This window comes from Dermacentor albipictus, chromosome 1 (genome assembly GCF_038994185.2).
Source record: "Dermacentor albipictus isolate Rhodes 1998 colony chromosome 1, USDA_Dalb.pri_finalv2, whole genome shotgun sequence".
In the NCBI taxonomy this organism is placed as follows: Eukaryota; Metazoa; Arthropoda; class Arachnida; order Ixodida; family Ixodidae; genus Dermacentor; species Dermacentor albipictus.
Window position 1 is genome coordinate 142,578,280 of NC_091821.1, and position 14,456 is coordinate 142,592,735.

The window sequence follows — 14,456 nt, forward strand, 5'->3', positions numbered from 1 at the left end:
TTATATATATATATATATATATATATATATATATATATATATATATATATATATATATATATATATATATATATATATATATATATATATATATATATATACGTGCGTGTGTGTGTGCGTGTGCGTGCGTGCGTGTGTATGTGTATGTGTGCGTGCGTGCGTGTGTGTGTGCATGCGTGTGTGTGTGCGTGCGTGCGTGTGTGCGTGCGTGCGTGCGTGCGTGTGTGTGCATGCGTGTGTGTGTGTGTGTGTGTGTGTGTGTGTGTGTGTGTGTGTGTGTGTGTGTGTGTGTGTGTGTGTGTGTGTGTGTGTGTGTGTTTGTGTGCTACGCCGCATTGAGCGTGCTACGCTCTGCTCAATGGGCGGCTATCTTATTAGGAAAATAGACTGTGAAGCAAGTAACTAAATACATCGACGAATGCATACGCACAGGAAACACCCCATTACTGGGAATTGCTAGGCTCCCATTTCATTGCGCATACTGCAGCACTACGGTAGGAATAAAATACTGATGCAGAACGCTGCACGACAACACAATGAGCACACGTACAAATCTACACTTCGGTGTAGAGGTATCGCCAGCATAAAACGAAAAGTGAAGAGAGAGAGAGAGGTGGGGGGAGGGAGGGAGTGTGGGAGAGAGAGAAAGCATAAACGGCCAGAACACCTATTGCGCGTAATTACACCGGGGTGAAACGTGTAATCTCTCTATAGCCAATTTCTAAGCACGGCACGATCCCAAATGTATACGTTTGGGAGCCTCAATTAGATCTCTATTACAAATGCAGGCGAACGTGGAAGCTCTAGGACGCATTCTGGTCGTTCTCGACTTGTTTACCTTTGAATTTATCCTGGCAATACATTCTTTATAGTGAAGTGCGAAGAAAATGACGCAATATTTTGGCGCTTCTGCTCGGTTTCGAAGGATGTACATACTTGTGAACAGTGGGCTGCCCCACGCCGTATAAGCCCGGGGCTTCGAACCTCGCAGTTTTGTCATAACATGGGTGGCATGCTACCAGAACTCCTCGCGGGCCTTACCGCTTAGGGATAGTACGACACCCACGCTTATCCAGTGCTCTGCGGGGTGAGGACTGCAGTTCTCCCCTTTTGCTTCTGCATCGCCCCTTTAGTGTTTAGGGGGGGGGGGGGAACTATCATGAAAGCCTGCAGTGGACTAACAGAAAAAGCGTGGCTTGTAGAATCTGAAGAGAAAAGAAGAGATCGTCGGCGACAGTTCTCCCAACCCTACATAGATTTGTAGGGCTCCGATTGCATTATAAGGCCCACTGCACATAGTCCTACACGCACAGCTCTGTTCACGCAAGTAGTGGCCCGGGAAATTCGACAGAGGCGTTCCAGGGGTCTCCTGCATTCAGATTTGACAACAGTTCACTGGATGCAAACGTCAGAACGGAACTTATTTTTCTGTGTCTGTGAAATAACTTCGAACAGCGCGAGTACACTCCTAAAACAGTTGCACCCTTTGGAGTGTATATTTGTCCTACAACAATAATAGTCATCTGCCTTGCTTGCGGTTTCTTCCTCGAAAACTCAGAGCTCGCTACTTTCCTGTCGAGAATGCTGTGTCACGCTGATAACGCGCAAGCCGTTCGTGACTTGGAAGTACCGGGCTCGCAGCGTTAAACAAAGGAAATGTGGGCAAAATAGATGATTATCATTGTGGAACAAGATAAGCCCCAAATTGTGTAAATTTTTTAAGAGTGTAGCAGACAGTAAAGAAAATTACTACGGATATTTCTTAAGCCATTAAAAAGAACAACGGTACTATTTCCGCGTGGGAAAGAACGAGATTTACTGGCGATAGCTAAGAGTGCATTTGCGAGTGCTTTAAGTATGTTTTGAATATAAATGAGACTGGTCTAAAATTATTTAGAGAGAAATAAATGGGATGGGAAAGGCAAGGAGGTTAATTGAATGACATTGTAGTTTGCTACTCCGCACTGAGGGAAGGGTAAGGGGAAATGGAAGACTGAAAGAACAGCGGAGAAAAAGAGAAAAAGAAAAGCAAAAACAATGTAGGGAAAGTCGTTAACGCCCATAAGAATTACAGTCTCTCCAATAGGCCACTGAAACATTAAATTTCAAGAGTGCCTTCACTCTCTTGTGATTTGACGACTGTATAGGTCGGCGTTGCAGGACTGTCTGCTCCGACAACAGTCAGTCGTCAAGACGCGCCAGTGTGGTCGTGAGTGACTTCCTGTGTGCGCTGTATCGGGGACAATGACGTTCGAACGTCATTCATCGCCTCGTGGAGCATGGACACGACGTCACATTTCAGTGGCTCCCTAACCACTGTGGCATAATGCATAATGAACAGGCCGATGAAGCTGCTCGATCTGCTCATGAAGACGGCGTGCAGGAGCCAATCCCGCTGTCAAGAACAGATGCAGCAGCGCAACTTCGACTGCTTACCTATGATGCCTTACAATCATCGTGGAACGCACCTAGTTTCCAGCAGACACCTCTACATCGTCTGGACCTTCTGCAACTTCAACTTCAGCCTCCACCTGGAGGGGTATTCTGTAAGAGTCCACCTACTGGACTGTCCATTTCGGCCACTGCTGATGTGCTGATTTGATGGTGCTGTGCGAGCGAGGAGGAGATGAGCGGCCCCAGGCAAACAGCGGCGCTTGAAATAGACAGTTCACTAGGCGGGCTCTTACAGAATACCCCCCCCCCTAGACTATCCCGACCCGAGACAACGGTACTTTACCGATTGCGGCTTGGCGTCACATTTACGAAGTCCTTTGCTTTCCGCATCGGATGGGAGGATAGTGCCGCGTGTGGCCACTGCGGTGACGGGGAAACTATTCAATTTGTGTTTGTCCTTATAGACGTTTATTGGGTGATTTAATGCACTTCAGTTGATCAGGCCAGGCCCTAGCAACGCTGCACGATATTCGCTGCCGCTGGTAGCCTGCTTTCGATGCGATAAGAGAAGCGGCCGGAACGCTCCTCGCGTCTGTGCCTGACAGCTGCGATGTCATTGGCTCGCTCGGTACGTGTCCGATTCTTGTCATGATCCTCTTTCGTTCTTTCATTCTTCCATTCTTTCTTCCTTTTTGCGACAGGAGCGCTCAGAATGACTGCTGCGGTGTGAAATAAATGAAAAAAAAAATGACTCACCATGCGCACGCGTCTCCTGCGCTATGTCGCGTAAGCGCGCTGCATCGGCTGCGTGCTCTTGCTTCATGAATACACGCACAGACGCGACCATCACTGTGTGTCTCTCTGGCGCACACTACAAAACCCGCGCGAAGCGAGAAACTTGCGCGACAGCAGAGTTTTAAGCATGTTTGGTTCTCAGTTCCGCATTGCCGCAGTGGCTTAATTCGATGCCCATGTGGCGGCAGATAAGAAAGTGTTGTTCTGCATAGTGTAGTCATAATCGATGACAAACAGAGTGACGGACTTGAGGAATCGTGAGTTATTTGTTAACGGCTGTCGCCAGTAAAATAAGGAATTAAATGCAGTAATAGATTCGATATGTCAGTAGGTCACTTGCTGTGTTAATGATGGTCATAATCATCATCATCAGCCTGATTTATGTCCACGTCCTCTCCCTGCGATCTCCAATTATCCCTGTCCTGCGCCAACATATTCCAACTATAGCGCCCGCGAATTTCTTAATTTCTTCGCTCCACAGTGTCTTCCGGCGTCCTCGACTGCGTTTCCCTTTTCTTGGTATCCATTCTGTAACCCTAATGGTCCAACGGTTATCTAACCGGAGCATTACATGACCTGCCCATCTCCATTTTTTTCTCTTGACATCAATGAGAATATACCCGTTTGCTCTATGATCCAAGCCGCTCTTTTTCTGTCTCTTAACGTTATGCCTAGCAATCTTCGTTCCATCACTCTTTGCACGGTCCTTAATTTGTTCTCAAGCTTCTTTGTCAGTCTCCAAGTTTCTCCCCCATATGTCAACAAGGGTAAAATGCACTGATTGTACACCTTCCTTTTCAATAATAATGGTAAGCTTCAAGTCAAGAGCTTACAATGTCTGCCGTATGCGATCCAACCCTTTTTTTATTCTTCTATGAATTTCCTTCTTATGATTAGGGCTCCCTGTGATTAATTAACCTAGGTAAACGTACTACTCCACAGACTCTAGAGGCTGACTGGCGAGTCCGCTATGAAGGCGCTGCTGCGGTACTTAAAAGACATGGGACTTTCTGACAAATTGTGAATGTACACTCTGTGACATAGGATTGTACGGTGACACTGCGTAACACTAGGAACGCCTTTGCGGGCTGCGTGACAGTGCCCACAGAAACAGTTCGTGTGTACGTGCATGTGTGTGAGTTGTGAGTAGGCTTTTTTTAATTTGCTTTATCCTTCTCTTTATCACCTATCGCATCCCCTTGCCCTTCCCCCAGTACAGGGTAGCCAACCGGAGATAATCTCTGGTTAACCTTCCTGTCTTTCTTTTGCCTCTCTCTCTCTCTCTCTGAACGCTTGCTCATTTGCCCGGCTATTCATCATTATCTTTGTCTTCGGCTTATTAATCTTCAACCCCACTCTTACACTTTCTCTGTTAAGGTCCTCAATAATTTGTTGTAACTCGTCTGCATTGTTGCTGAATAGGACAATGTCATCGGCAATGGGATCGCCGTCTATCCTTACTCCTAAGCCTCCCCAATTCAATAGCTTGAATACTTCTTCCAAGCGCCCGCACTGAATAGCATTGGATAGATTGTGTCTCCCTGTCTGACCCTCTCTGTATAGGTATGTACTTGATTTTCTTGTGTAGAATTAAGGTAGCTGTAGAACCTCTGTAGATATTTTCCAAGGTATTTAAGTAAGTGTTCTGTACTCTTTCATTACGTGTTAACAGTTTTTCTATTAAGGAACATTTTCATGCCACGTGTTTTAGGACCCAACGGCGGTCATAAGCAATGACTCCAAATATCTTGAGATAAATAACCATTTGGCGGGGATAATTCGTTCCCTCGAAAGACGCCTTAACGAACGCGGTACTTTTTTGTTCCTACATCCTCCATTTCCATCTCATAGTTTCGAAAGAAAAAAGAAGAGCACGGTACCTGAACCTATACTAGTAGTTGAACCATTTATCTTTATCACATAGTCGAACTCTGCAAAGGACAAACGTTTTGATCTTCGAATTTTCAATCTGTTGAGGGAAACAGCTTTGTACTCATTAGGGAAGTTTTTACGAACAGTGTGAAGTCGCAGCGTTCAACGTATAGTTAAAAAAAAGGGCAAAAGAAAAGAAAGAAACAACGGAGCCTGAAAAGAACAAGAGGCGTGGCTCTGCGAAGCAGTTTTCCAGCTCTCGTCTTTTCTGGGGGTGGAACAATGAGTCGGTGTGCTGAGGTAACCCGCATATTTAAGAATTTTTTTCATCTTTACTGGGCTGACATAAAGAAGCAGCATTTGACACATTCATATGCTGACCTCAAGAAAGTTAATTCCATACCGTACAGCGAAAGGTGGGCGAGTAAATGTTAAAAATAATTTCGTCTTCTTTCATTCGTTCTTATGAGCCACCATTCAAGGCCGGCCGATCCCGGTAATAACGTAGGCGGAGCTCCATTCAGACCACTGACGATGCGCGAAAAGAAATAGCATTGCAATAAGATTGTTACATTATCCCTTGGCAAATATGCGGCTTTGCCCCCCCCCCCCCTACACACGTGTTGGTGTGTAAAGAGCTTCAGTTGCTTTAACCTAAGTCATACAACCCGCTAAGGCGTATCTTGTTGGCAGAGCGATCGGTGTAACGTTACGACCATCGCATTATTTTTCTCGTACTTGACCGGTTTTACTCGCGACATCGTTGCCCTAGACTGCAATGGCTACCGAAATCAGGATTCGGGTAGAAGTGACGAATGGGAAGAGCCCGAAGTTCCAGAATTGCTAGATACCTGGAAGGTTTCAAGCAAGAGCAATAATGTCGAATTGCTGTACGCGATCATTCTTCCTGTTTCTCTCGCGCTTTTCTAACATAAACGAAGAAGCGTGCTGTTTCAGCTGGAAGCATTCATAGCTCCCATGTTTTCCATGACAGCCACTTGTGCCACATTGTTTCACCAAAAGTGCTGACAAACTAGTTGTGCTGTTTCCATGGTGTAACAGAAATAATGTGGAAGCTGACACTTCACCGGAAGGCGCGACCAGATAATGTTCACCGCTTCTCGCACATTCCTTCAGAGATACAGTGTAATAAGTAACTAAAGAAACCTTAATAAAACTGTACGACGGCAGGATTCGAAGACAGAGCCTCTAGTACAGAAGCGCGATATCGAAACCATTACCTCACGGATGCATGAATCGCCAAGCGGCAAGGAACGCTCTTATGAATTTATCGCGGGCTAGTCAGCGCGTTGACACGCTTGGCGCGTTTCAATTTGGCCACCTCGACAGGTTCAGTCGCTGCAATTAGTAGCGATGGTGCGTGTTCGCAGAGTATTCTGCACTTGTAAAAGTACACATTGCTCTGAAATTTAGGAAAATAAAGGCAGATAAATAATATAATAAACAAAGCCACAGGAGCTCCTGAATCCACAAGCACGAAGATCAGACAAATCCATGCACTTCCCATCATTCCCATGGTGGCCGAACGATCGCAGCACCAGAGTAGCCTCTAGCAATTATTGTATGAGACTGTAGTCATCCATTCGAACGAGGAAAGTACTTACGAGTAAAGTGTGAATAGACAACCAGGAGTCATAAAGGAGAACGTGAAAGAAAGACGGTAAATTGGATGCAAAGCTCGGAATAAAGAAAAAAGGTCATGGCGATTGACAAAAAACGGCAAGAAGGAAATCAGGATTGAAAATCGGTATGATCTGAGGCCCGAGATGGCTGCCGGAGAAAGAAAACACATCGGAGCAAATATACGCCACAGAATGAGGCATATGTGCTCTGCAAAAAAAAAGAAAAAGAAAGAAAGAAAGAGAAGAAAAAAGCTTTGGAACCACTCTTCACATGGTAATAGAATGCCAAGCTTTCCACCCACCGAGACCCGTAGAGAGTGTCCATCTGCCAGAAGCGTTAGGATTCGAAGAATATGACCCGCCGTGGTTGCTCAGTGGCTATGGGGTTAGGCTGCTGAGCACGAGGTCGCGGGATCGAATCCCCGCCACGGCGGTCGCATTTCGGTTGGGGGCGAGATGCGAAAACACCCTTGTACTTAGATTTAGGTGCACGTTAAAGAACCCCAGGTGGTTGAAATTTCGGGAGTCCTCCACTAAGGCGTGCCTCATAATCAGAAAGTGGTATTGGCGCGTAAAAAACCCCATAATTTAATTTTAATTAATTCAAAGAATATGCATGGAAGGACTAACTGGTCAGCAGTCGACATAAGAAAGTGACGATTAGAGCAGTGGCGGGAAAAAAAGCAGGAAATAGATTGATAGAACCGGAGTCACTGCAAGCACAGGTAATGGTACAGTATAGTGATAGAAGTTTTCAATATGAAAGTTAAGGTCGAGAGCATATAGAATCTGTTACAACGAGCATGGAAAAATAGGGCATCGTGTCTATGCGCGGTCCTATTGCGGCGCCGGCCTGTACTTTTCGTCGAGAAAGATTGTGACCCATTCTAGCCAAGTGTGATCCACAATGCAAGTGCGATCTTTAATTGCTGCAAGTGACAATTATTCAAGCTGCAGTCGACACTGGGCTGTCTCATTTCATGTTTATTATTATTATTATTATTATTATTATTATTATTATTATTATTATTATTATTATTATTATTATTATTATTATTATTATTAATGAGAATGCGTGAATGCGCCCCACAGCAACGAGGACGCGGCCCTCTCGTACATCAGAGCACGTTATCGAAGTGCAAGTTCTTCCAAGCTTTCTTCCAGCACAGCCGAACGATTGTTCAGCACATAATTAACTACACGGCTTCCTTAAGATAAAGAGAGAGAAAATCCGCGGAAGTCCGCTGGCCTGTATGGAATTTAGGAACGAACAACTTCTCACATACATTCGCACGCAGTCATATTCGCAGGTTTTCCGAAAGAACAAGCAGAACATCACAGCCACCAGTCGCATAGTCGGCAGCAGCCGCCCACTGAAGCATACTGAAGCTTTTGTAGCCAGCACCGAGTCACCAAACTGCGACTCAGAAACCCAGCAGTAAAAAAAAAAGCAAAGAAAAGAAAAAGAAAGCTGCAGGGGCACGGCGTCCACCATAACGCAGAAGGCGAGAAGCTAAAGTTCGTGCACTGACATGCACTGTGCCCCAGAACACAGATAAACCAGCTCTACACGGCACGGAAAGCAAAACTCGTCGCTTCGCTGCGTTGCCTCCGAGATATCACTGGCGCACCTCAGCGAAAGGCGCGAGACTCACCGAGAGTGCTGCTGCGAACACTATCTTGTCGTGCTATGCGCCGTGGCGGGCGACGACTATCAATCAACCTCTAAATTATTCTTATAGAGTGGTTGTTTCACGCGATACAAACATGCGCTAGTTATGCAAACACGATCAGCTGTTTGACATGATCCAGGGTCTGTACACATAATCGTAAATTCACTTTGCGCTTTATGAGTTCTGTCTCCTCGACGTTTTATTACGCACCTTTCGTTTGTAACAAGTAAATATTGCATGTGGAATGGATATTCAGCGTATGTGTTTTAATATTGCAAAGAAGGCAACGGTTCCTTCGTTATTCCTTGCGCTGTTTTCTTACACAGCTTCCTTTTTTTCTTTGCTTATTGCTTTCTCAATTTACAAATTACGGTGATGTTCTGATGCTATGCACTGTTTTGCTGTACCCATATAATTCCTGGAGCGATGGATTTACATATTCTAATTTCTTAAGAAATGAACGAAGTCCTTCATGTTGATGACACGCAATCAGCTAATGGCATTAGAAAGTGACTCGGGGCAATTATACGATGGCTGCATTTCGCGTGATTCTGCTCAGAGTTTTCACTGGCCCATTCCGTTTCGTCGTCTATTAGTGGTTATTATACCTGGCTTCTATTTCAATCACAAAAAGAACCTATTTGTATACCCTTGTTATAGGCATGCGCACGTTTCCTTATATTTAAATGTACAGTCATGATCAATGGTAGTGAGACCGAAGTATCAGCCAAAAATTTAAATATCTCCTTACACAGCCGTGCAACGTGGAATTGTCTCAATGCGTTACGTTGGTCGAACAAACGCACCTTGGCTGTACCATGTAATTTCAGCCTGCAAGGCTGCGTAGAAAAAATGAAAAAATCTCGGCATCTCCGGTCTCTAGACTTCTGCTCGCGAATGTACAGTCGACGAAAAAAGTTTACGGACCAAGAGATCTTACACAAAGCTGAATATCTCCTCAGTCTCAAAACACAGCCTGGTATTCCCATTTTTAGCCTTTTGTGGCATATGCGAACAACATTGTGATGCACAATTTTACTGGCTGCCTTTAAAGGCTGCTCGTATATTTTGAGTTTACTGAGATCCCGTGGTCCATAAACTTTTTTGGTCGACTGTACATATACGTTCATCGTAACTTGGTCCCGTGAGAGGCGTCGCTAACCCGAAAGCGTACGAAACAGCATGCATGTTAGAATACATTCCAGCGCTTCAGAGCTGCCACGCCATTCCTATCTGACCAGAGAACATGGCGTTGCGTTCAACGGCCAAAATGACGCAAGCGCAGTTCGCGACATCTGAAACATCTGCACGCACCTATCGCACGCCGATGCGCTGACGAAAGAAGCGAAGAAACCAGACAAGGGAGAAAGAAAGAAAAAAAAAGGACGAGGAGAGAGAAAGTGGGAAGCGTAGGCAAAAAAGAACAGAAGCGCAGATGGACGTTTCAATAAGCATACGCGCGAAACTAGGCGGAGTGCGCAGCTCCGGGACGAAGCAGAGCGCGATGCAAGCTGCTGGACCCGCGCTGTAGTACGCGTATATAAGAAGCGCGCGAGAGGCGCAGCGGTGCCGCGAGGGAAACTCGAGTCACGCGCAGCCAATGCGTAGTGGCTCTGTCCGTATGCCGACGGCGAGCGCTATTAGGCTGCCGACCGGCTCGCCGCTGTAGGTTTGCACAGCGCGCGCCCGGAGCCGGCTCGTTGCTGGTCACGCGCCGCTTCGAACTGCTACACTGCCTACCCCTGAGTGACTTTTTTTTTCTGCTTTTTACCTTTCTTTCTGTCGCGCGGCCTGCGCGAAGCACTATACCTCCCCCCGAATATTTTTTGACAGTTATTTTTTGTTCTTTTTTTTTTCGTTTTCTCACTGCTTTCTCCCCACCCCTTCCGGCTAACACGTCTTGCTTCCTCCGCAGGCGCACTTCTTTTTTTTTTTCTCGTCTGTCGGTGACACGTGTTCAGCAGTGTTGCTCATAGTGAATTCCATCAAGACATCGTTGCTGCTTCCCAAAAATAGACTCCCCGGGCACGCCTTATGCTGAAACTGCAAAAGCGACGCTCCAAGCGCTCTTCTTTTCAAGAATGAAAGAAAAAAGGGTGGGCGACTGGTGAGGGGCAAGCTGCTGGGAAAGTCAGCGACCAAGAGCGTTGCGCGCTTACGCCGCCACCATTCCCGCGGTCGTTGTTCGTTGCTCTCTGCCAGAATGTCCCCTTCTAAATTAGCCCGGTTTGTCTACGATGTCAGAATAAGATTTTTAATGCGCAGAACACGAACGTTGTTCTGAAAGCCACCGTTAGTAACAGTCAGATGTGCCGTTATACGGGGTTCTCTCATCTCAGTTCACTGGCGCATCGAATCCCTAGTAAATAGCAAAGAGACGGCGTTTATTTGAAGCAGCAGCTGGTCCGTTCGATCTCTATATGTGCTGCCAGAGATACTTTCGTACTCGACCATGCGCAATTCACTGCCAAAGCGCATACAGCATATATGCCCAGGCTTAACAGGAAGCTCAAAATGTCGTCTTTCTTCATAGTATAGTGCCTTAGTGCTTTAGTAGACCGGTGCGATTCAAATCCCGTACTAGCTTAAAAAAGCATTACAAAGTGTATTACAATCACGTTCCATATAACGCAGGGGACCATTGTGTGTCTTTCAGGTGCGCAACAATATTTACGATTGCAAAATTAGCGCGTGAAATATACAGCAAGAACGATGTTCTGTGTTCGCAGAACCAAATAAATTTTCTAGAAATACCCGGGCCTCGACGAAACTGAGTTGTGAACATCTTAAGAGTGTATTCGCCATGTATGTAGGTTTAATGCGCCATTGATCTGTTTGTGGGATCACTGTAGATACCAATATTACCACTAGTAGGAAACCAAGCTGTCAGCCAGGTTAACGTCTCCAGCTTCTACACTGAAGCCACCATCTCTTTCTCTCACTCAAAAAGAATAAAGGAAATGTTCTCACCAACCTAACTAACGCTGCAAACCGAGCCATTGTAATGTTTTGAAAAATTATCTTAAAAGTTGTCAAAAACGTTCTCCTGGCGCGGTAAACGAACCTCGGACCACAGACCTTCCTAGGCAGCCACTGCTGCTGTCACTGTTAACTGCACGAACACGTTTCTACACAAAGGGATTATTTTGTAGTTATTTCATATTTGCCACGAGCCGCAAGGGCGCCTACCACATTAATTGTGAAACTACAAGGCAGAGAGATAAAAAGAAACTGCAGGCATGAGGGTTAACCAGACGTACCTCCGATTCGTTGCCCTCGGCTGGGAGCAGGCATAGAGGGACGGAAAGAAAGAAAGAAAGAAAGAAAGAAAGAAAGAAAGAAAGAAAGAAAGGCAAAAAAAAAAGTGGGGCACTAGTTGCGTGCACACGTGAAGGTGCGCATCGATTTTATAAACGTTCGCCGAGACCCGTCTACTTGAGGCAGTGCGGCAACACTGTCGCCGCTCTCGACCGCTGGCGGCGCGCCCGGTCCAATGATGGTCGCCCCTGAAAGTGGTCTTGATTCCAGTTGGTGTATTTCGGCCCGGAGATGGGGCGCCGCTGGACATTGTAACTGGAACAAAGGCACCAGAAGGTGATGAATATTCCCTTCGTTCCTGCAAGAGCCGCAAATAAGCGCATCACCCATTCAAATGAGGAACGAGTAATTCTTTGTAAGTATATACTTCCCACTCTTGCCTAAGGCCTCCTGTGAAGGCTCGCAGTAATTCTGAAATAAATACATACAATAAATAAAGCGCTAGCCCGAGCCAGAGGTGGCACAGCGAAAGCGCCAAAATGTTTGCTCAAGATGCTTTCTGGAGAATATCCTCATGAACGGCATTGTCACACATTTATTTGCATTGCTCTTGCGCGCCTAAATGCCATGGTAGTTACTGTTTTAACGAGCCTTAGGTTTTAGTGTTTTAAAAGAAACAAGGCGTTTCTAGAGAAAATTTTGTAAATTCTGGGGTTTTACGTGCCAGTGTCACTTTCTGATTATGAGGCACGCCGTAGTGGGAAACTCCGGAATCATTTGGACCTCCGGGGGCTCTTTAACCTGCACCCTGCGCACGGGTGTTTTTTTTTAATTTTGCCTTGATCGAAATACTGCCGCGGCGGCCTGTATTTGATCCCGCGCCCTCGGGCTTAGCAGCGCAACACCAAAGAGAGAGATAGCAAAGAGAGGAAAGGCAGGGAGGTTAACCAGACGAGCGTCCGGTTTGCTACCCTACACCGGGGGAAGGGAAAGGGGGAACAGAAAGAAAGAAAGCGGGATAGAGGGAACACTGTCTGTGCACGCAGCAAAGGGCCTGGAAATCAGTCAAGTCAGAGCAAGTGCTCCGTCGATATGTTAGGCTGCCGCCAATCTTGGTGATTCATAGCTGGTGATGCACGTTGAAGTTGCCAGTGCAGACGAAGGATCCGGTGAGCGTCAGCAGTACGTTGCAGTGCGTGGCAGTATATTTTTAAGGTAAACCCCAGCCGTTCTGACTTTAGTGCGAATATAATGATGCGGGTGAGCCATGATGCTTACTCAAGAGTTGCAAGTACTGAATTGAGAGCATCAAGCCACAACGACACCACGGCAGGTAACTTGCATTGGTATATTGTCGACGCTCATAGCCCACCAAGCACTATACTATAAGCGCGGACGGCAAGCTTTCACGTGCGCTTTCGTTCAATAAACGCTCACTGTTATTCTCTCTTCCTCCCATATTTACTATTACTACCCGTCATAGTGGCTCAGTGCTGTGGCTTTGCGCTGCTGTGCACCAAGTTGCGGGTTCGATCCTGACCGCGACGACCGCATTCCGATGGCGGCGGAGTGCAAAAACGACCGTGTCCCGTGGGTTAGGTGCCCGTTAAAGAGCATCAGTTGGTCAAACATAATCCAAAGCTTTTCACTAAGGCCGTCCTCGTAACCCACTGGGCAGTTTCGGCACGTGAAACCCCGCAACTTCTTTTTCTTTTTTTTTTACTTTCGTATTTAAGGCAGGAAAGCAAAGTGTTGTTCTGTCTCCTTTGGGTATAGGGACGGATGTAGAGCTTCTTGTAGCTTGCACATATTCATGCGCAGCTTTTTGTTTGCTGCGCAGAATTCAGGGACAGCTGTTTCTTTAAAAACTGGTCGGCAGCAGCGCGTATACTGCCTGAGCTGAGCAGGAGGCTGGTTAACTCGGTTGGTTAGCTTTTCTATTAATTAGGGTGATTATTTCAACTGCGAAGTTTGCTTCTCGAGAAGCACGCAATAGCTCTCTTAATATTCGGCTTCGGCTGGGTTGGTATCAGTGTAATCTTTGCGCAACCTTCTTCGTCGATTTTGACATTGGGGATGCCAAGGACGATGATGCCTCGTTTGGTGAGACTTGGGGCGCGAAACAGTTTCCTGGAAACGTCGCCGCCGAAGTTTTTACGTGGCTGCGCTACCCGGAGTGGGTAGCATATACAGAATGTACGGCAATAAAGCTCGTGGCCCATAAAGGGCTGCGTTTATTAATTGCGCCTTCGAACAAAAAAATCTAACCTGTATTCATTCTCTTTGGCCAAGATACCCTGAATCACTTCAAGCGCGCTCGAAGGAACGCGTTGATGATGACCTATGACATGTAGCTGGACTAGTTGCTTTGCAATATTATTTAATGTTCAACCGCAGGTCGCAATAAACAAGTTGGTACTCTGTGCTCCAACTTGTCGTGTTGTGTTGTACTTCGCGCCAGTTATGTTTTGTATCTAGGTAATTATATCCTTGCCGTGCGAAAACATTGTGCTCATTAAGCTTTGAGAACAAGGATAAAAGAATACTCACCCGCCGTGGTGACTTAGCGGCTATGGTATGGCGCTGCTAAGCGCGAGGTTGCGGGATCAAATCCCGGCCGCGGCGGCCGCATTTCGATGGGGGCGAAATGCGAAAACGTCAGTGGGGCTTCCGTGCATTGGGGGCACGTAAAAGAATCCCCAGGTTGTCAAAATTCATACGGAGTCAGCCACTACGCCGTGCCTCATGATCAGATTTCGATTTTGGCACGTAAAACCCCAGAATATGATTTTCTTAGAAGAATACTCCCCTGCTGATACCA

At 46.3% G+C, this 14,456-nt stretch overlaps 1 protein-coding gene and 1 long non-coding RNA gene across 2 annotated transcripts in view; one reads left to right on the forward strand and one right to left on the reverse strand.

Moving 5' to 3' along the window:
- Positions 1-14,456, forward strand: part of LOC135900058 (neuropilin and tolloid-like protein 2) — a 465,151-nt gene that overhangs the window by 231,716 nt on the left and 218,979 nt on the right. The gene's annotated exons all lie outside the window — the stretch shown is intronic.
- The window catches only part of LOC139050412 (uncharacterized), a 234,170-nt gene that overhangs the window by 34,922 nt on the left and 184,792 nt on the right, over positions 1-14,456 (reverse strand). Inside the window, exon 2 of the long non-coding RNA XR_011508864.1 lies at positions 11,813-11,950. This is a non-coding gene — a long non-coding RNA (uncharacterized lncRNA). The remainder of the gene's footprint in view (positions 1-11,812; positions 11,951-14,456) is intronic.